The sequence below is a fragment of the Colossoma macropomum genome, unplaced genomic scaffold (assembly GCF_904425465.1).
Source record: "Colossoma macropomum unplaced genomic scaffold, Colossoma_macropomum, whole genome shotgun sequence".
Taxonomy (NCBI): domain Eukaryota; kingdom Metazoa; phylum Chordata; class Actinopteri; order Characiformes; family Serrasalmidae; genus Colossoma; species Colossoma macropomum.
Window position 1 is genome coordinate 47189277 of NW_023494789.1, and position 22453 is coordinate 47211729.

At 40.1% G+C, this 22453-nt stretch overlaps 1 protein-coding gene across 7 annotated transcripts in view; it reads right to left on the bottom strand.

The window, feature by feature from the left end:
- foxp1b (forkhead box P1b) overlaps positions 1–22453 on the bottom strand; it is a 285913-nt gene that overhangs the window by 166111 nt on the left and 97349 nt on the right. For all 7 annotated transcript variants that reach the window (XM_036571539.1, XM_036571533.1, XM_036571534.1 and 4 more), the window contains one exon: positions 14830–14896. The gene's annotated coding sequence lies outside the window, so the exon portion shown is untranslated. The remainder of the gene's footprint in view (positions 1–14829; positions 14897–22453) is intronic.

Below are 22453 nucleotides of genomic sequence, written 5' to 3' on the forward strand. Positions count from 1 at the left end.
ACAGCATAAACAGGAGCGTCAGGATCACTCATAAGTTAAAATGTCCCTTTTCAAAGAATCAGCAGTAATTAGTTGGCAGATTGCAAGATGATAATGCATATTTTAAATACTCATACTGGAAGATACACAACGACATATGCATTTTTGCCACAGTGTACATTTTTCTTTTTAAAGACTGACTTTGTCTGTACGTGATGAAGTATTCTGGAATCTCAAAGGCTATACATGGTTATGGTACAGCTTTTGTATAAGACATATTACTCAATTATTCAGCAAAATAATTGTTAGATTACTTGTTACACATCACATGCCATGTAAATAGATGCAAAAACAATGCAAAGCATTCAGAAACTATGTTTTCCCACATCAAAGCCATGCACACCGGATGCAAAGCATTTCTTAAAAATGTTTGCGCTGTGAAAACAAACAAAGAGTTTGAGTTTTCAAGTTACAGCCACAAAAAAAAACAGCAAACAACAGGCCTCATTCACCAACAGTTCTTAACAAGAAATTTCTTCTTAAAACCCACTTACGCAGTATTTTTACAAATATTCTGACGTTCACCAGTGTTTTCTTATGTGGGATTTGTTCTCAGGTAAGAACAGAATCTACACACTCAAGAGCACAAAGGTGAGAACAGTTCTGCGCTTTAATAACTCGTCATGAATCTGACAGACTTTTTCATAGGATCTTCCTCAGGAACACATTTAAGGAAAAACTTAGGAAGATATTGGAGAATGAGGCCTAATGACACTAAGAGGATACTTTCCCTTTTGGAAAAGCGATAAGAGAACAGAGCTGAAACTTTACGAGCATTTCCACACATTTATTGCATGTTCATAGCTAAGTTGCTTTCGGAAATGGTAGCACCGCAGGTGTCGAAGCAGAGGACAACTTACTAACCTTTAAATGTTTATCATAAAGTACAGGTTGCTGGATCACAGCTGTTTCCAACAGCAGAGACAACAGTAACTGGTTGAGTGAGTTGCCTGTGAAAGTTTGCAAAAATTAAACAGAGGGTGAGTAAAATAGCTGGATCATTCTCCGTTTGGAGTGGGAAACCATGTCACAAAGGGCTTAAAAAGATGCTATTTATGTGCATTTATGTGTATTTACACAGTTGATCTAAGATTAAACAATACTTTTCCCTTATGATTCTCTGATTTTCTCTTTTTATCCTGTTTCATAGTCGCTCTGCATCTGTAAGACAGCTTGCCGCAAAACCACTTTTCAACACTTGTGAAACAGATTGAACAGATTCATGTTTACTTTTTATACCATTAACGTTACACTACATTGAAAAATATACATATTTTATTTCAGTATTTTATTTCAAAACTTAATTTGACAGATTGTGGTCACTGCTGTTATCAGGACTCGTATTACATTTTAACACAGTATTTTCATCTCTATTAAACTGCCTCTTTGGGTCGAGGCTCATCAGAGAGGAAGCATCTCAAGGCATGAGAAGGCGAGTCACAGTCGCTCACTACATTTCATTATTTATTAATAATGTTGTTTATCAGGCAGCTCATAACTTCTATGTGTCACCGGTGATATGTGCTTTAATGGCTGGGCAATTAAAATTTGTCAAAATAATGGCAAATATAATTTTATTACTGACTTTAAATAGTTGCACATGGTCACCTGATCAGCCAACGAGTCAGCCAATTTACAGAATCCTCAGTTTTATCCAGAGTGTCACTGGAGTCACCGTCACTGGTGTTACGCCATATTCATACAACACCAGTGACTGTAGAATATGTTTGGAATTAAGCTCTCCTTTTTGCAGATATGATAATAGGAGATGTTAACAGACATATTAAGATTATTTAGTTTTGGGATGAAAGAAACTGATTTTTTTAAACATGTATCCACCTGAATTCCCACTCCAAATGGAGAACGACCCATATGTGCATGTTCGCTGTCCAAAATGTTACATTTGGTTTGCAAGGTGTGAGCAGCTACCGCCCTCCATGCAGCAGACTGGGGTTCGAACACGACACTATATGAGTCAGAGTCCTTGTGCAAGACTCGTAACACTAATTCGCCTACTTCTCTACTATGATTACACTGGAAGTTGCTCTGGATAAGATCGCCGTCCAAATGCCGTAATTGCGGAACACTAATAATGTCACAGAAATGTACACGAGAACTTCTAGAACAAGCCTGTAATGAACAAGTGCACTCAGTTTTCAGGAAAAGGGAGCAAAAAAGGTCTCATTTTGTGTCAGAAAAGAAGATAAAACAGAAATCTCTGTTTGAGCTGGTATTATAATACCCCTGTGAAAGATAAGGGATGTGTGATGAAGTATCTGACTGATTCTGATCTTAGGTTATGCGGGCTGACCTTCCACATTCCTCGGTGTCCCAGAATGCCATTCAGCTGCAGCTGCAGATAACTCTGGGTAAATACCAGAGGCATGAGGATTTTTGAGCTGAGGTGAGGCTAGCCACATCCTTAAGCCACAAGCAAGAGGAGAAAGGGAAGGAAAAAGGTGTTTAAACTTTTCAGCGCTTGTTTGAGCAAGACGTGATAAAATTGTTCTGGGACAATAAAAAAAAAAAGACACACCAAAGTTATTCCAAGGAAAAGATCTCCTTCGAGCTCGTCATCAAGGAAAGGCTACACATCTGAGAGATCAGGTTTAAGCAATGAATTTAAAAGACAGATTATCAATTCAGTCCTCAGAGAGTCTAAACAGATCCATATATTTGTAATAATCAATATGCATTCATGCCTGATCCAGGTAATCACTGCCTGTCCAGTGATAACTGCCTGTCCTGGATGGTTCAGGACGTGAAATAGAACAAAAATCTGAACTGGTTGGGGGGTCTGTGAAGACTCTCCTTGGACCCCCTGACTGAGGACGCCAATGTAAGCAGTATTACAGCCCCAACTAATCATTCAATTGGATAACTAAAGGGTTAAAGGAGAAGTCCATCAAAATGTGTGTGATTCAACACTTGAGGTGTAAACAAAATTACTGAGTGGTTTTATATGAAATGTGCCATTCTAGAGAAAATCCTATTATTTGTGTCTATAACACAAATACAGCCTTTTAATTTACTGTCCAAAACCTCTAGTGAGCCGACCTGCCTGGTGTCTTCTGGGTTTTTATATGTAATGTTGATAATGGTAAAAAAAAAAGTGGTAAACCTGAAAAAATAAGTTTTCTTCTGAGAAAGTTTTCTTGTACCCTATAAAACAACATTTCAGGCGTCAGTCAGCATCTTCACAACTATAAATGATGAAATAACTACATGTGAGAGAGCAGTTAAACTCTTAAGACGTCTGGTTCCTATCACCACCACTGTGAACAGTTCTGAGCATTACATCTTACCATTTAATTATGCAAAAATAAAAAAAAGCGGAATTCCCCTTAAACAGCGTGGACAGGAGCAGCATATGACTGGACAAAAGAGGAAATCCTGTGACCAAACTGTAAGCCCACACCTTTCCAGAGAAATGGGTTTGGTGAAATACAGAATAAGAAAATCAATCAAAAAAGTAAGGGTGGGTGATACAGCAAAAACATAATACTGCGATACTTTAGCACGTCTACAAGACACTAAATAGATGTACTGCGATACTTCTGAGGTTTTTAACAGGTAGGAACTAAAAAAAAAGATCACCTCTGAAACATTAGTGCCAGATAAAAAAAAAGAAACTAACCTAAAAGTCAACACAATAAGGAACAAGAGTAAAAAATAATTACATTAATGGTGTAATGTTCTCTCTCTGCTTGAGTAGGATGGCCTAGCTTACGCAGACATCTCTTAGCTGATGTAACAGAATTAGCAGTTAGCACTCTCCTCCAATGAGCTGCCCAATGACGATGCATTAGCTGCAGTTCAAAAAAATGCAGTGGTGCTTCACGACACTGAGGAACCACGTGCTAGCTTTCACCTTCTCAGCTTGGCAGCACTGTGTGATAGAGGGAGAACTGACTAACGAGTGGAATGACACATGAAAAATTGGGGAAAATGTTGGACAAAAAATAAACACAATAATGATAACATACTGCTACACTTATAAGAAAGAACGAAGAAGAAAGTGAGCAAGAGAAAGAGGAGGAAAAGAGCACGACTGCTCTCTCTGCAAGTCAGAAAGAGGACAGAGAGATTTTAAGAGACTAAAGAACAAACCAGCAGCAGAGAAGCAGGGAGAGAGAGAGAGAGAGAGAGAGAGAGAGAGAGAGAGAGAGAGAGAGAGCCGAGAGCGTGAGTAAACACGGCTGGCGCTCCTGCTCCAAATCACTGATACGCTGGAGCAGGAGAACAGTGAAAAGCTCGGGCCTCAGCTGAGCCATGACATTTGTTTCTTATTGTCTAAGTGGCAGTCTGAAAGCCGCTACCCTGCGCCGGCCCCGCAGCCTTTCCACTCGGCCCTTTTAACAGGGAGGTAACCATATTAGGACGTGTATGGTAAAGTAAACAATAACATAGTTGCAATGGGATGGAAATTTTTTCGGCTAATGGTGTTTGTCATCGCTGTTTTCGGGCCCTGACTTCAGCTCCTAGGCCGGGCTCGGGAAGGCTGTGTTTACGAAAAACAACGAGAGAGCCAAGAATTGAACCCGGCAGTAAATAAATCCACTTTCAGCAACCTCTGCTCTTGTGATCTCTTTTGATACGTTGGATTAGCTTTCAGTCTGGATTTAAAGAGCTCTCAGTAGGTGGGGGGAGGTTAGCTCTGATGCTGATTCTGACTCTGATTCTGATTAAGATTGACACAAAAACAAAAGGGAAAAGGCAAAAGCAGGACGTGCTTTCTTGTGAAGGCATAGCGCAAATGATGCAGTTTAACGAATAAAATAATTTGTTCACGATTTAAATAATTCGCATTTTCATAAGAGCTTTAAATTTAATACTCTGTGGCCTCATAAGGGCTGACAAAACTGTGACATTTTCAATAATGTTGACCATAAAAAAAAGAAAAAAAAAACTTATTTCTGTTGTCGATTTTTCTTGATGTTTTCAAAGTGACGTCCAACCAAGAGTGAGTTAATGACTGAACCTGAATAGGGCAGCAATTCACTTACAGGGTCATACCGATTTGAGCAGATAGCGAAAGAAAAAGAACAGTTATGACTGAAAGTTAAAAATGAAGTGAAGTCTGTGAGCATTTTCTTAAAATGGAGGATAAAGTAGTCACATACAACAGATACAAGTCTGACTTAGCAATCCAGGGAAGCACAATGTTGCCTTTAAGAAGAGAAAACCTGCTGGTGTCGATTCTGAAGCAGCAGAACGGTCAGTTAATGGACGAAGCTAAGTAAATTAGCTTCTTACAGGTGCCAGAATGTATCTGCTGCACCATTTAAATTGGAATGGAAATTCTGAATAAGAAGAAGAATAAGATATATTTCGCTGTTGTCGGAAGAATCTCCAAAATGATAACTTTACAGGAGAAGGAAAAAACCTACTTTACTTTTATTCTAAGTCAGTGAAACCAGACTTTTTTCCAAATCACTTTAGGTCGGTTCTTTTAGTCCATTCATCATGAAATATACATACAATGTAGAGGGTAACGTATTTTTTTCAAATTATGTCAAAAACTGAAAAACGCAAAAAAAAAAATGGAGATACAAGGTTTTCTTGTGACATCAGCGATATATATATATATATATATATATATATATATGTATATGTATATATACACACACACACACACACACACACACACACACTATATATATATATATATATATATATATATATATTTTCGCTATAGCTCTTTTTTAACATGCTAGTTCACTGGACAGGCTCTGTTTGGACATGTGCAAATTATGTTTTGAAAAACGTGCTGTATCTAAGTTAATTACAAACATCATTAAAGCTCATCGTGTTACATCACTAATGTTAGTCACTGGAATATTCTAAGCTGCATCAGTTTCTGTTATGTATTTAGCAGCTACTTCAAAAAAGTATTGAACATTCAGCAGCTCTTCCTCTCACAGTGTTAAATACTTTAGCCAGCTAACTATGTACAGCTGCTTAATTAGCTTAATTACAGCTCATTTTCTAAACAGAATTTTTTATGAGAAAAAAAATGCCGCCTGCTCGTCCTGGAAACCAGCCCAAACTGTGCATGTCTAGTGAACTCGCATGTTACAATGTTAAACCGGTTAAATTATGCCGTAGCCTCAAGAGCTTTAAAGGTTAGGTTAAAATACATATTTATCATTACATCACTTATTTTTGGCTATTGCTTATTACTTACTGTAGCTCAAAATTATGGGCGGGCTTTAACGAAGTGCCACATGGTGGTAATTTAGCTCTTGGTAAACAGAACCTCAGTTGCCAGAACTGCCAAAGACTTGATTGTTACAGCTCTTCACATTTACAAGCCACATTTAAGCAGATTATTAGTCAATTCATTGATATAAATAATCAAACATCAAAAAACTTCAGTTTGTTTTGCAACCTTTCTTGTTTTTCTGTCTCTGAAGTCTAAAACTCTGACCAGCACTCACTTATGAATCCAGTGTCCATCTAAAGAAGTGCTGAAGCAGCCGATTCACTGCAGCCAGACGTGGAAGATGCTCTCTGAAGCTCCTCTTCATGAGCCGGGCCAGCAGACAGAGAAAACAAAGACGCCGTCTCACAGCTTCTCAGTTGAATGAGCCTTTGTTTCTCCCTTTTAATCATCCAGCACTTTCAGAATCATCACATGTACAACCAAGACGATTGTTGGTCTCAGTCTGAAAGTTAGCAAACTGGCCAAAGTTAGTGGTACGCTTCAGAGGAGTTAAGAAGGCTAGCAAAACTTCAAAACATGCTGGCTTTCTGTCTATGGTTTTCTCTTCATCCACTGCTTTCAGCTTTCAACAGCTCAAGCATAATGCTCTCGCACTCGCTCGCACTCACTCACCTTCAAATGCAAGCTGTTTATTTACATAATGTTCAGTCTATTCCATTAAGCAGCTGGTCCAGGTGCTTTATCCCTAAAAGGGATTTTGCTTCCTCAAATAGATGTGGAGGTGAAGGAGTGCCAAAACGCTATTTGTTGAAATCACTTCATGCTCAATATAAACTGAAGAACAACAAATGCCAAAGTTAATGAGTTTTCTTGGATTATATGCTGCGTTTGGCTCGACTCTTCGAGTTTCTGAAGGCGGCCCAGCTCAAGAAGATGGCCTTCTGTTTTCTTTATCCTTATTTGTTTGTATTTTGGCAGTAGGTTGTAATCTACTGTACCGCATTTCTAATTTGTTCACTTTCCTCATACGTGTGACTGAGTGCACTGGAGCATGCGCTCTACTTAAAGAAAAGAAGAAGCGAAACCGAAATAAAGCGCCCAAGCGAGGTACGAGCACATTCATCTGATCTTCTGTAATTTCATCATTTCATATGACCCACTTTAAAAACCCGGTCATCTCCTTTTGCATCAACACCCCCCACCCACCCGAAAAAAGCCACGCTGTTGCTTGAAAAAGAGAAAAAAATACACGAAAAAGAAAACAAGAGTGTACATCTCCAGATGAAAAGAAGACAAACTGCGCTTATTCTGCTCACGAGATGACACACGCTCTCATTCATGCGCTCGAGTCTTCTCCCCTCTTTTTTTTTTCTTCTTTTGTGTGGACGGATTTCACTTTCATCTTTCCAAAGACAACTCGTCAGGCGAAGGCAGACGCGGCTCCTCGCCGTCACCTCCACGCAGCTCCGAGGTTCTGTCACGAAAGCATCACGCCATCCCTCCGCCAGGCCGTCTGCGTCAAAGCCTTTGTCTGCAAGGCCGGGATTAATCGAGCTACATATCGATACATCACTCCTTCTAATAGATCCATTATTGGGATTTGCTTAAGCGCTTCGGTAAAGGGACCTCGTTTCATGACTGATGTCTTTATTTTTGCCAGTTAATATGATTCACGCTGAAGGCAGGTGTCTAAAGAGCAGACAGAGTAGCAGGCAGGTAAGAGGGAGGAGAATTTCCATCTTCAAAGCACATTAAAAAGTCATAACGAATTAGAAGAAGTCATTACATGGAAGTCACTGAATTCAAATTCATCACCGCAGTTTTCCAAAGCAGCTTTTCAGAGGTCTCTTCCACGCCAGTCTAGGACAGACTCATAAAACTGAAGGCAAATTAGACTCAATAAACAGGCAGTTTTCGCTGTCACGTTAAAAAAAAACACCTCAATTTAGGGACTTTTGGGGGCCTTTGGGGGCCTGGCTGAGCAAAGAAATGGTATCTTGTCAAGTGAAATGATCTTAAATCTAGTCAATATGTCTAATATTTCCATTTTTGAGAGGGTTTTGCACTTATTATAAGATTATCTATCTTATTTCTAGACATTTTTCACATGTTTTAAGTAATTTTATGGTCTCATTATAGTGGCAGATAATCTTGCTGGTTTCAAGCTCATTTCTTAAAACAGGCAAAATAATCTACCACTACAGTGAGATAATTTTACTTAATAAAATCACTTAAAACAAGTAAATCATAACTAGAAATAAGTCAAATAATCTTCAATTAAGCTTACAACAATCTCAATTAAACTACTATATTTAAGGTAATTTTACTTGACAAGATACTATTTTTTTGCAGTGTAAACCTCATAAAGTCAACCCAAAATCAAAATTCACCACAATTTATGAAATCACATCCTTCAAAAGACAGCAGGCTTCATTCTCCAATATCTTCCTAAGTTTCTTCTTGAATGTGCTCTTAAGAAAGGTCCTAAGAAAAAGTCTACATCAGATTCATGACGAGTTATTAAAGTGCTGAACTGTTCTCACCTCTGTGCTCTTGACTGTGTGTAGATTCTGTTTATACCTAAGAACAAATCCCAGACAAGAACACTGGTGAGTGTCAGAATCTTCGCGAAAACTACATAAGTGGATTTTAAGAAGAAATTTCTTCTTAAGAACTATTAGTGAATGAGGCCCAATACTCTTGTCTCTCCTATCAGAATGTAATAACCTTTGTCTGCCTATTGAAAGTCTTCTGCTTTTTGATTATACCGGGGCTGCTTGCTCATTCGTTTCTTTGTTGATTTTGCTTTTCCAACAGCTCCCAGAGGAGCACAGGCCTTTTTTAGTTAATAATGAAATAAAACCTCTGGCTCTCCATCCAGACCGAGCCTGCTGGTGGGTTCAGAACCCAAAGCTCACTGAGTGTACAGTGCGTCACTCAGACACTGTGGAAAAGTCACAGCCACTCCGGCGCTGCCGAAATAAATGCTTCAGTTTCTCGTTAGCGATCCCCCTCCTCGCCCCCACCCCTCCATGTGGCACTTTAGCCACGGCGACTTGTTTATTATGTTCGTCGAGCAAGGGGGGAAAAATACGATTAAAGCCAACCCTTAAGAATCAAAGCGCTTCTAAATGCATAGAAACACAGTCAGCTGGAGACACGACGAAATTAGGAGCTTACCAACCGCTAATGCTAATGCATAGCAATTTTCAGCTTGATGCTGATACACGGAAATGACTTTTTTTTTTTGGTAGTAAGCAATAAACGTACTCGGTAGAACTATTACATGGCCGCTTATCCACCCCTGTGCCCTAACATGCATCAATATGCAAGTTTTCATTTGGTTTTAGCTTCGGAATTGACTTGTGCCGAGGTGCCGTGAGAAGAAGGGACTATGCAAATAAAGTAAATAATCGGGTGTAAAGGCATTCAGAAGCAGTTCAGATTTTGACACAGGGGGCACCGCGCAGCAGGCAAACATATTTCTGATGTCTTCCAAAAGCATACAGGCAGTTAAAAACAGAGTAAAAACTCTAATAACTGTTGGAGGAGAAATGCCACAAGTGGCGTGAGTGGGTCAAAAGTTTGGACACGCCTATCCATAAAAGGTTTTCTTTATTTTTACTATTTTCATCATTTTAGAGTAATTAAATGAAGACATCAGTACTGCATCTATTCATAGAGTTAGCAATTTAACTGAAAAACACTGTCTGTGTCTACACTGGCCATTTTATCAGAAACACCTACCGTATAGGTGCACTATAGGTCTACAATTACCTATAGTGCATCTATATGTATGGCTGTATCTGTAGCACGTCTAATACTGCACAATTTATCAGCCTCCCACAGTAGGACCACCACTAATCACACAGTACTTGAGTGGTGGACCACTGGCATTTTAGCATTGCTGTAGTTTGTAAACACTATATACACTTACTGGCCAGTTTATTGGAAACACCTTACTTGGTCTTGCTTCTTCCATTCACAGTTTGTGTTAGCTTTTCTTTAGCCCTTCATCAATGTTCATGTTTGGTGGATAATATCTGGTCAGTAGTGGTCAATATCCAATGATGGATGGGGTAGAATGGGGATGATAAGCCCTCAGCAACAGATGAGCTCCAGTCAGTAACTGTAACCCTGTATGGCAGGTGTTTATAGCAATGAGTGTATATACAAGGTACCTAATAAGCTGGCAAATTCATTTATAATATATGCAATTATGTAGTGATCAAAAAGTGAAAAATAAATCAAAACTATCAGAGATTCTTTGAAGTATTGCCTTGCCTTGCCTTGAGGCAGCTCTTATCATTCTCTAAAGTAGCATCACAAGGAACCCACTGAGACGCCTCTTCAACAGTCCTTAAGAGTCCCTTTGCTGCAGTAACAGCTTCTACTCTTCCAGGAAGGCTTAACAGTCTATGTTGGAACATTGCTATGAGGATTTGACTGCATTCAGCCACAAGAGCAGTAGTGAGGTCAGTTACTGATCTTGGATGACCAGTTCTGGATCTCCAACTCATCCCAGAGTTATTGGATGGAGCTCCATCACTCCAGAGAAGGCAGGTCCACTGCTCCACAGCCCAGTGCTGCGGGCTTTATACCCCCATTGGACATATTGGGCTTCATTCTCCAATCGTTCTTAAGAAGAAATTTCTTAAAACCCACTTTATACAGTTTTCACAAAGATTCTGATATTCACCAGTGTTTCTTATTTCTTATCTACACACACTCAAGAGCACAAAGGAGCGAACAGTTCTGTGCTTTTAGAACACGTCATGAATCTGACGTAGACTTATTCCTAGCATCTTTCTCAAGAACACATTTAAGGAAAAACTTAGAAATGCATTATTGAATGAGGCCTGATGACCCTAGATCAGGGGTCGGCAACCCAAATGTTAAGAAGAGCCATTTTGTCAAGTTTTAACAAAAATCTAACCACCTTCGGAGCCACAACATTTTATGTCCATTTTATTGAAGTAACGTTTCACCATCTTGGCTGTAAATATGTCTCAGAATGTGCTGACGTACCAGTATAGGCTAGAAAATATAATGTAAACGAAAATGCAGACTTGCTTCGCTCTACTTGCTTTAGCTCAGATATAGCTGCTTTTCTCCCATCTCCGGCAGGAAACTTTTCCTCAAAAGTAGAACAGTTTCTTGCAAAACGTCTCTCAACGTTTGACTTTTTAACGAGGCTGAAGTTGCTTCTCATTCACCAGCTTTCATTCCACCTTAAATGGTGCCTGATGCACCAGAATGTAGCGAACTATATAGCCAACATTCGCACCATTTATGGTGGAATGTGAAAATTCATACCAGAAGCTGGCGAATGAGAAACTGACTTCAGCTTCACGACTTTTCAGTGTTTGACAGTTTATCGCTGCAGATTAAACATATCAGGAAACCAGCTGGAGTGAATAGAAATGCAAATAAATCCATTCGTCTCCAAATTATCAATGCCCGTCCTCAAGGCTGTTGTCTGCATTGCTATGGTGACCAGCAGTCTGCATGCCAACCTTCAGAGTTAAAGGGTGAACTAGCAGTTCTACATTAACTCCAGAGTTTAAGACCATTTATTGTTAAACTGTGTTGAACGATCAGCAGAGCTTTATTTTACTGTAAAGGAGGATTATTTTAATTTTACCTACAAATCTGATTCTGCTGTGGAGCCACAACAGGACAGTAAAAGAGCTGCATTTGGCTCTGGAGCCATGTGTTGCAGACCCCCTGCCCTAGGCTCATGTGTGACTACTCCAGAGTCCCATTCAACTGGTCAACACTGTTCTATTGAAATGACACAAGATGCGTATCACCTGAGAGTAGCTGAATTAAAAGGGCTGTCTTTTTTTCACACTTTTGGACTGTATCTCACATGATCAGTCTAATTTGCCCATATTACTATTCCAGACTACAGAATTGAGAGAAGTTCTTCTCTAGAGTAAAACTGACCCCCAGCTCCCCCACCACTTTGCAAAATATCTCTCCTGGTTGAGTGAGGAGTGAGAGACAAAAGGAAGAGAGGAAGAAAAGGGACTGTGAGTGTGTGTGTGTGGAGGTATTGTCACTGCTCCGGCTACACACTTCCTCCTCTTCAGCTGCTTCAGCCAGTCACTTGTGAGAAAAGGTGAACAGTGGAGAAAAAGAGGCTGTGAATTGTGTGATTTATGGCTGTGCGCAGGCGAACAAAGACACGTTTCCCACCGGCGCCTGGTCCAGACGCCCTTCCGAAATGTTCACAGTGTTTGTTTGTGTTGGGGGGGGGACTCAGGTGGAGTGAATTACAATTAAGACGACTTAGTGGTGAGAAATGACGGGGGAGTGGAAGCGAGAGAGACTGAGAGACAGAGAGAGAAAGAGAGAGAGAGCGCAAAGTGACAGAATGAAACATGCAGGCTGTGATAGGATGTTAGGGTGTGTGGAGATGTGTTTAAGAGTGAGCTCATGGGAAAGGATGGGAAGTTTCTCTGTCTACCACACAGAGGAGGACAGAACACAGATATGTACACTCATACAGGTTTGTTTTCATACAGCGTCTGGACGTGGGGTCCCATATGTATTATATACACATGTAAGTAGCTACATGGCCCATATGTGTATGTGTATATATTGTTTCTATGCTCATTGTCCATTTTATCAGCTCCACTAACTATATAGGTGCACTTTGTAGTTCTACAGTTACAGACTGTAGTCCATCTGTTTCTCTGATACTTTGTTAGCCCCCTTTTACCCTGTTCTTCAGTGGTCAGGACCCCCATGGACCCTCACAGAGCAGGTACTGTTTGGGTGGTGGGTCATTCTCAGCACTGCAGTAACACTGACGTGGTGGTGGCGTGTAAGTGTGTGTTGTATCCAGCCACCAGTGTCCTGTGGGCAGCGTCCTGTGACCACTGATGAAGGACTAGAGGATGACCAACACAAACTGTGCAGCAGCAGATGAGCTATCCTCTCTGACTTTACATCTACAAGATGGACTGACAAGGTTGGAGTGTCTAATAGAGTGGACAGTGAGTGGACACAGTGTTTAAAAACTCCAGCAGCACTGCTGTGTCTGATCCACTCAGACCAGCGCAACACACACTAACACACCACCACCACGTCAGTGTTACTGCAGTGCTGAGAATGATCCACCACCCAAATAGTACCTGCTCTGTGAGGGTCCATGGGGGTCCTGACCACTGAAGAACAGGGTAAAAGGGGGCTAACAAAGTATGCAAAGTAAGTGGAGCTGATAAAATGGACAATAATGTTATGCCTGATTAGTGTATATATACACATAGTATTCATATAGTTGTTATTATATAGTATTGATATTTAAGTAGCATAATAATAATAATAATAACAACAACAACAAAACATGTCAAAACATGTTGTCCCATATGAATTACGTGCATATGGAAGTATCTATATCTATATATCTATATATATATATATATATATATATATATATATATATATATATATATATATATATATATATACACACACACAAAAGAACAACGTTCCATTTGTATCATATATGTGAAAATGTACCGTCTTGTTCCGCATACTTGCTGTACTGTGTTATTTGGCCTTGAGCCAGGCTTATTACTGCTGTTTATTGATTGTACTTGGAGTTTTACTACACTGGATGTCTAATTGCACTTTATATAGTTTATGTGTTTCTGATTTGTCCTGCGTGGTCCTGTAAACTCTGGACACGTGCACATGTTACCCCAAGTAACACTTTCATTTCACTGTATATTACTATACGGCTGCAAGGACAAAGTTCTTCTTGATCTTGAGAAACATTTATCCTGAAAACGTTTGAAAACAAACACATATACACACACCCTCAGACATGCAGGGTCCCTGACGTGTGAACACCCCTGCCTCAGCCCACTGGTTTATTCCAGCCTGCTGTCAGATGCCTGGGGCTGTTACATTGAGAGGCACAGAAGGGGGGTGAGAGAAACCCTTCAGCACATTAGGCTACATTTAGGAGATTGATCCAGACAGACTGAGTATCCCAGCAGTGTTCTCTTCAAGTCTCTTCACATTACATATGGAAATGTTCATGGAAATAAAGAAAAACACTGCGGTACTGGGAAAAAAAGTGGTTCAAAGCATAGAAAAGCAGCTGATACGTGCCAATACACCCAAAAAAGCCCTCTGTCTGTTTTCCCAGCCATTTTCGTTTTTTGTGACAAGTGTTTTGATGTGTTTTTGGAATCAGTAATAGATACTGTGAAGCATAGTTCATGACACTCAGTTTACCACCTTTACCTCTCCAAAGTAATGCTGTTTAGCCTCCCCTAAAAATGAGTCACCAAAAATAAAAGCCTCTAAAAGTAAGAAAAAAAATGTAGTTCGCTAAAAGCGGCCCATTTATTATGTCTCAAAAGAGCACGCAAGAGCAATAAACTGGAAAAGAAAGCAGAAAGCAGTGTAGCCATGAACACCGGCCTCCTCTTATCTGTTTGGCTGTGAGCCTTGACAAAACAGAATGACCTCTCATTTTTCCCCGCTGAGACAAAAACATACAAACAAGTGAACTGCACCAAATCAAGTTATTCATTAAACCAATTCAATGCAACCACCCACCCCTCCCCGAATCACTCCAATCTAATAAATAATCTTTTGTTTACCTTCTCCAAGGACTCGCTCGTTTGAAGCCGTCTTCAGTTACGACGCTGGGAGTTTAGCCTTCTCGCTCTGAGGGGAGACACAAACACAAACGATCGCTTATGAATGAATAATTACTGCACGCAGCCAGAAAACACCTGTCAGCGCTGAGTTCCATCAGGGAGATAATAGTGCCAACCCGCTCAGCTGAGGGTGGCAAAGCATCATAAAGCCGCAGGTGATGTGACGAGACGTCATAGTACATGTAGAGCGCAGTTCATGATCACAGGGGATGTATTTTTACAGAGTTTAAGTCTGTGTTGGGGTGGGCAATATGACACTACGCTGATATTGTTATGATGATAAATGATGTCATGATAAGCCATTTGTCAGTGAGTGAAGACACTGATCAACTGCATGCTTCAGTAAATCGCTGCTGTCGGAAGAAAACCTTGTGTATCTATTATTGACGTCTTTCAGTTTTTGACATGATTTGTAAATGCCTGTTGTCCTCTACATTATGTGTACATTTCATGATGAATGGACCAAAAGAAACGACCCAAATGACTTGGGAAAAAAGTCTGGTTCCACTGACTTACATTAAAAGTAAAGTAGGTTTTTTCCTTCTCCTGTAAAGTTACCATTTTGGAGATATGAGGTTTTTTTCCAACAACAGCGAAATGCAATGTGAAATGGAAAAAAACTGTGCATTTTCTTCCACATCACGATGTATTTGTGAGTGAAACTAGGTATCAGGTAAGGCCTCTGAGCTAGCTAAGTGATGATGGGGAAGATGGGAGTGGGAGGGAAATATGTAACATAATATATCGATATTGCTTGTTAATGTTATTTTTTCCCACCCACTCGTGCACAATGACAATCAAAAATCAGAAGATGTTTTAAAGAACAGGCAAAAGTCAATATATTTTGACTGAAGATTACAAAAAAAAAACAAAAAAAAAAACAATGGTACAATATGATGAATTGTGTTTGGCATGAATTAACAAGGTAAAAAGATCCATTTTGATTTTAAACTTTAACAAGAGTTTTAACAGAGGATCTCGTGTTCTCTATGATGTGTATATTCATTCTAATAATTCTAATACGCCTCTGCATGGCATAAGTGACAAAGAAAGTTTTGTCGTTTCAGCGCCCATGTTAACCTGTTAGAGTGTTAAACAGCCTACGCAAGAGATGCATCCCAGAAATTTTCAGTAAAATCAACTACGAAGCAAAACGAAAGCGACAAGCTCTTTCACAATTTTTGCTTTTACTGGGTAAAGTAAGGCCCAATCCCATTTCACCCCTCTCCCCTACCACTCAGCCCATACCCCTCTGTTTTGCACATTCACGCCTAGGGGTAGGATGTCCCGATTCTTGTTGAAATAGAGGGGTAGGGCGAAGTGTTAGGGCTACATGGCCCTCCAAACGGAGGGTTTTCAGAGCATTTTCTCCTTTAAAAAATTACAATAACCATTGAATTATCTTAGTTTAATGTTGTTTCAATGCATCATAATCCCTTTCTTCACAACAAGCATTAAAAATCGCTAATAGTATGCTAATGTCTTTGTAGCTAGCTAACTAAATTTCCCGTTCCACCTTAAATAGTCCAGCAGTACTGACGCCAGGAAAATTCAAATGTCTGACTTCAGCTTCATATCACAGAAGAATTAGGGGTGGGTGATAACAAATAATTGCCCCTCTTTGAAAGCATATGATGCCCTAAATGTAACTAAAGCCCAGCAGTGAGGAGCTGAACTTTACCCTCCTCTGCTGTCACTGCAGACTGGCAGGGTCGCCTACAGAGCAGCACTGGTAGCTGTTAATGAAGTGATGCTCTTTTTATTTGAGGGTCCCATTTCAGAGGGAATATTTCAACCACCACCTGTTGTACCTGAGTTCCAAGGGGCAAAGAGACACTTGAAAACAAGGGGTAGGGGTAAAAATAAGAAATGGGATTGGGCCTTAGTGATTAGAATATTTATCCACACGGAAAAAAGGATGTTTGTAGAACTTTCAAGCTATGACAAAAAGCCCACTATTTCACAGCTCGAACACTGCAGAGATTCTTAGAGGAATATGGACCCATACTTAAGTAAATATATGGTTAGTTCAGAAAATAACAACTCAAGCAAAAAAGTAAAAATACTTTCCAAAAAAACAAAAGGAGCAGCTCACAAATACTGGTGTAAAATAAAATGCTAAAGCTTAAAGTAAGAGCTGTGACCAATCACAAAGCAGTACAGACACCAACAACAAGGTAACAGTCAAATGCACTGAACACAGAGAATTAGTAACTAAATGTTAAAGCTAAAATGTGAGTAAAAGTGAAACTAAAAGTGGATTGAATTGAAAATACTCCATCTGAATCGTACTTGTGTAAATGTAACTAAGTATGTGTAACTACTATGTGAGATAGAGGCCTAAAGGTTCACTCTGTTGTTGCCAGCTTGCGAGTTCAAATCCCAGAAGAGCTTAATTGGTCCTGTTTAATTGGATGTAGTGATGCGCAGTAAAACACTGAATTAAAAATCATTGCACTCATAACTTTGATAGCATGTGGACTTACTGGTGCATTTTCAGCTTCAAACCGCAGAAAAATTAATTATCATGTTTAGGAGCACAAAATACTGGAATTGTGGGCTGCTATTAATATCTGATATTTCAGATATACATATCTGCTGATACAGATACATAAACATGTATAAAATGTAGAATTGGGACTACCTGGATTAGCATTACAGAGAAATAACACTGCAGTAAAATGAATAAAATGCAGTTTTTTTAGCACAGTAACCAAGCGTCGCTTAAACATTCTGCTCTTCTGGACTGGGTTGCACCAGGTTTGTGTATGTTTATACTTAAGTTTGTGCGTAAAATCTTTACGATGTCCTTAGTTACACTAGTGAGTTTCAAACTGCCCTTGTATTAAATTTGGTTGCACAGCAAAGCCGTAAGTCATGTCTTAACTAGTAACAACTAACCAATGCGTACGTCGCTTTAACTTGACGTAAACATGTTCAGAACCAATCAGTAAACCTGCACCCATTGAAACGTGATGGCAGTTAGCGCTGAGTTTTTCAATGGAAAAAAAAATAAGCATGCAGCTTTTTAAACATGCAGCTTTTTAAACGACAGTTTCTTGATAAACGACACAACAGCAGATCAGTTTAGCCATTTGGGCTGCTGAGTCTCACTGAGCTGGAGCTGTGGGTGTTTAGCTTCATGGTCGGAGTTTAAACCAGGGCGATGATTACAGCTGTAAGTAAAGTCCCAGTGTACAGCGTTTACAAGTTTTTAACCAAAAAAGTCATGTATTTCTTGTTTTTTTTTTTTTGCTTGATTATTTGCCTTGACGTTTACTTGCGACGACTGAACATGTACCAAAATTTAAAAATAACGGTTTTTGCATAACAGCACCAGCAACCGCAGCATCATCCAAGAAAAGGACAGAAAAATAGTTTGATCTCGCCTGAACCAAAATCGAGCAAGATATCCACATCTTCATAGTTATCTAAAGGACACAGCCTGTCTCTTAACACCTGACGACGAAAGTCATTCTTGTAACCCCACTCGAAGCGCTCCAAACAAGCCATATTTTGGTTGCTGTGGGTTTCGTCACAACTTGCACCTGATTTGGGGGAGGTGTAAATATGTAGTATCTACTAGCCCTGACGTACAAACTAATCTGTGTGGTGCAACCAGCCTACGTTTGATCTTACGTGCGGCTGGTGAAACCGGCCACTGGAGTACACATCAAGAACATGTCATCAAATATAGGTTTGAAATATCAGTCAAATATAAATGTCTTTTTCCACGATGATATGCTGATTTTTAACATTTTTAAGTAATTACCAGCCAATTTTTAATTTTTTTAAGCAATTATTTTCTCCTACTGTTATGTTTCCTCTATAATCTTGCATCCTTAATGTGTCACGAATCATGAAAACGTCTTCAAGTATCTTTTTGATATATTTCTTCTCAGTGAAAAACGTTGAGAAACAATGCCTGGTTGTTAAAGATTTGCCAGCGACCTTCAACGTCAACAGGTATTCATATCCCGGTGAACAGCGGACAGGCCTGTCTCAAAGCGAGCCTTCTTTTGAAGAATTATGGTATCACATTGAACCAAAACACAGAAACTCGTTGCTGGACTGGAGCTTTTTATTATCAATGTTGCAGAGTGTCTTTCCAAGAGGGGCAAATCAATAAAGCGCCTAAAAAAAAGCCCTTGAGTTGCTTCTCAGAGAAAACAGAGCGAGACTACGGTCACGCTGAATGGAGATATAAACTTCAACATGAGAAAAGAACCTTGTCAGTTGTGTATGTGTGCGTACAGAACTGCTTTAGTGAGTGTCAGTGTGGACCGCAAGTATGATACTAATTCAGCTCTATTCAGTTGTGGACAGTCAGTCTCTCTCTGACTACAATGGACAACAGCAGAATTATCTCACTCTAACGGCTCTTTTAATCTACTAGCTACTTGCGGCAATATGAAAATAGGTCATTTATCTTCCCCATCTCTTATAACTTTATATCACACGGCCAGCGAGGGAGGTTAGGGTGCAAAAGAACAAAATAAACAAATAAAAAAAGCTGATCAATGCCTTGCAAGATGCTTGGAGCTCACAAAGGCTTTACATACCCAAACCTTATTCTTATGCTAAACTTCAGAGTGACTATAGGCCAATATTTGAGAGCCATTTGAATGAAAGCATCAAAGCATATCCAAATATGAAAAAAATAGATCAGGTCTTTCACAATGCGCCGTCATGCAGTTTACATTTGGCAGTCAAAGCAGCGGCCGGGCGTTTTAGGCCGGGCGACTGTGTTTATCTCAGGTGAAGTGGAAGACACGTCAGCACAGTCGGGCCACGTTTTAGCATCGCTTATCTGTTCAACATCCTTACAGAGAAGCCAGAGTTGGACCGACACAAAGGCCACCGACTGCAAGCGTACACACATCTCTCCTTTTGTTTTTCCACCAGTGATATTTTCCCTGTTCCTCCAATTCATTAGACTTCAATTAACATATCATCACGGCTGTCGTAAATCAATAGCCCTGCGTGACACATGACAAATCTTTTCAGCTTAAAAAGCTAAACATCATTAATTCAAATCACCTGCTAAGGCCTCGAGTGCTAAATGAGTTTACCAAAAATGCCTCCACGTACAATTTAGACAAATGTTCCCTGTTAGTAATCACGAGACCGTTTCGATTGAGGATACAGCCCTGCTAGATCTTCACTCTGGAGTCATATTGCGTAGCTTGTAATAGCTAAACAGATAATTGCCTGGATTGCGAGTGGTGGGGCGGGTGGTAATGGCTGGGTTTAAAGCAGCGGGGCGGCCGTGCCTCGGGTACGTTGTGGGGATGTGTAACGTGGGCTGGAGAACAAAAAACCCGAACGCTCTGGAGTGCAGAGGAGGAGAGAGGGAGGGAAGAGCCAGCTGAGCTGAGATCAGGTCCTATGGGTACGTAATGGAGTGAGTGGGGAGAGAGGGATGGGTAAATGCTAGTGTCGGAGTTGGATGATGTAAAAGGTGGGGGAAATGCTGACCAGGGTGAGGAGAGCGTTCCGTGTATGTATGAGAGGAAGAGCCTGATGCAGGCTTTGTCTAATGATTAGGACCATCACGATCAAGGAATTTTAGCTGACCTTCAACTGCTTCATATAAATGACTGCGATTCACAATTTAACTGTTTAGTACATGCATACACAGCTTTCTTGAGCGTGCATACATGTGATAATGGCAAAACGTGGGATTTTTAGTACTTATGCATAGCTAAAATTGCTTAAACTCTTTCTTTGGATAGTCACCTAGCGTACGTGCCGTTACATCTATCGAACCGAGCACCTCAACAGTGATCAATTCAGATACTTTTAATCAGTACGTTCACTAGTTTTTTAACCACTATATCAAAGTTGCATATAACAGAGTGTGTTTTCATGCACTCAATAATCCGATCATAATGAGATTTCTGCAGTTTTTTGATTATTCAAATAGTCATGTAAACACCATTCTTTTTTTTATTTTTTATTTATTATCTCCCCAATTTAGTCATCGCCAATTCTACCCGCCAGTTAGGACTCCTCCCATCACACGATACTATCAACGCTAGGAGGGCGAAGGCTAACACAGGCTTCCTCCGAGACCTGTGAAGCGTCACCGCTTCTTTCCAACTGCCGCTCACGCAACGTCATTGGACAGCTGAACGCGCTCGGAGGAAAGCACCAGATCTGTTACGCCTGCGCTGACTAGCATCACTTTAAGTGGGTAGGGACCATCCTACCCACCCAGAAAGAGCGAGATGACTGTAGCATCACCAGGGATCGAACTCGCAATCTCCTGATGATAGGGCCAATGCTTAGACGGTTGAGCCACTCGGGAGCCCATGTAAACACCATACTTCTATCTAGAAATACGAAGATGCGCAAGGCCTCCTTTATTGTTGGATATACTGTGACTTTTATTATTGTTATTATTTTATTATTACTGATTTGCTTAATCAGAGTAAGAATAAAACGCAGCTGATTTGTGATTTATTACTATTCATGTGTTTTCTTGTTGAAAAAGGTAGAGAGATAAAACCTAGGAATTTTCGGCTTTGTTGGATCATTTTCTTTACACCTATTAATTACATTACGCTACATTACATAATTACAATTACACAATTACAACAATAGCATGTTGAGATGAATGACAGCATGTTTTTGGCCCAATCCCACTTCACCCCTCAGCCCTACCACTTGGTCCTACCTCTCCATTTTGCACGTTGGGGCACGATGTACCAATTCTTGTTGAGATAGAGGGGTGGGGCGAAGTGTTCGGGCTACATGGCCCTCCAAATGGAGGTTTTTCAGAGATTCCAAACAGAGTGTTATGAGAAAAAAAGAAAAACCAGCAAGATGGCTGAACAAGAGACCAGAGAAACCCACAAATGTGAGAATTTTTCTGTTAAAAATTTCAATAACCATTGTATTATCTTAGTTTAATGTCATTCCAATGCATTATGGTCCTTTTCTTCATAACAATCAAAGAAAATCGCTAGTAGTATTCTGATGTCTCAACAGCTAGCTAGCTAAATTTCCCATTCCACCTTAAATGGTTCCTCAGGTGTCAGATCTGCCTGCACCATTTAAGGTGGAATGGGGAAATTCAAACAAGAAGCTGGCGAATAGCTGACTTCAGCTTCATATCACTGAAGAATTAGAGGTGGACGATAGTAAATAATTATCATATCCTCCCTTTTTGAAGATCATATGATGCCCTAAATGCACCTAAAGCCCAGCAGTGAGGAGCTGAACTTTACCCTCCTCTGCTGTCACTGCAGACTGGCAGGGTCGCCTACAGAGCAGCGCTGGTAGCTGTTAATGAAGTGATGCTCTTTTTATTTGAGGGTCCCATTTCAGAGGGAAGATTTCAACCATTACCCTGTAACTCATTTCCAAGGGCCAAGGAGACACTCGAAAACAGGGGTAGGGGTAAAAATAAGAAATAGGATTGGGCCTTAGCGTTGGCCTACAAGAGTTAAAAACAGAAGAAATTCTGAATAACGTTAAGTTTAAGATGCTTTGCATTTTTTAAATCTGTTAGGATGATATAATTCCGTGTACGCCGGGCTGAAGGCTAGACTGGAACTCC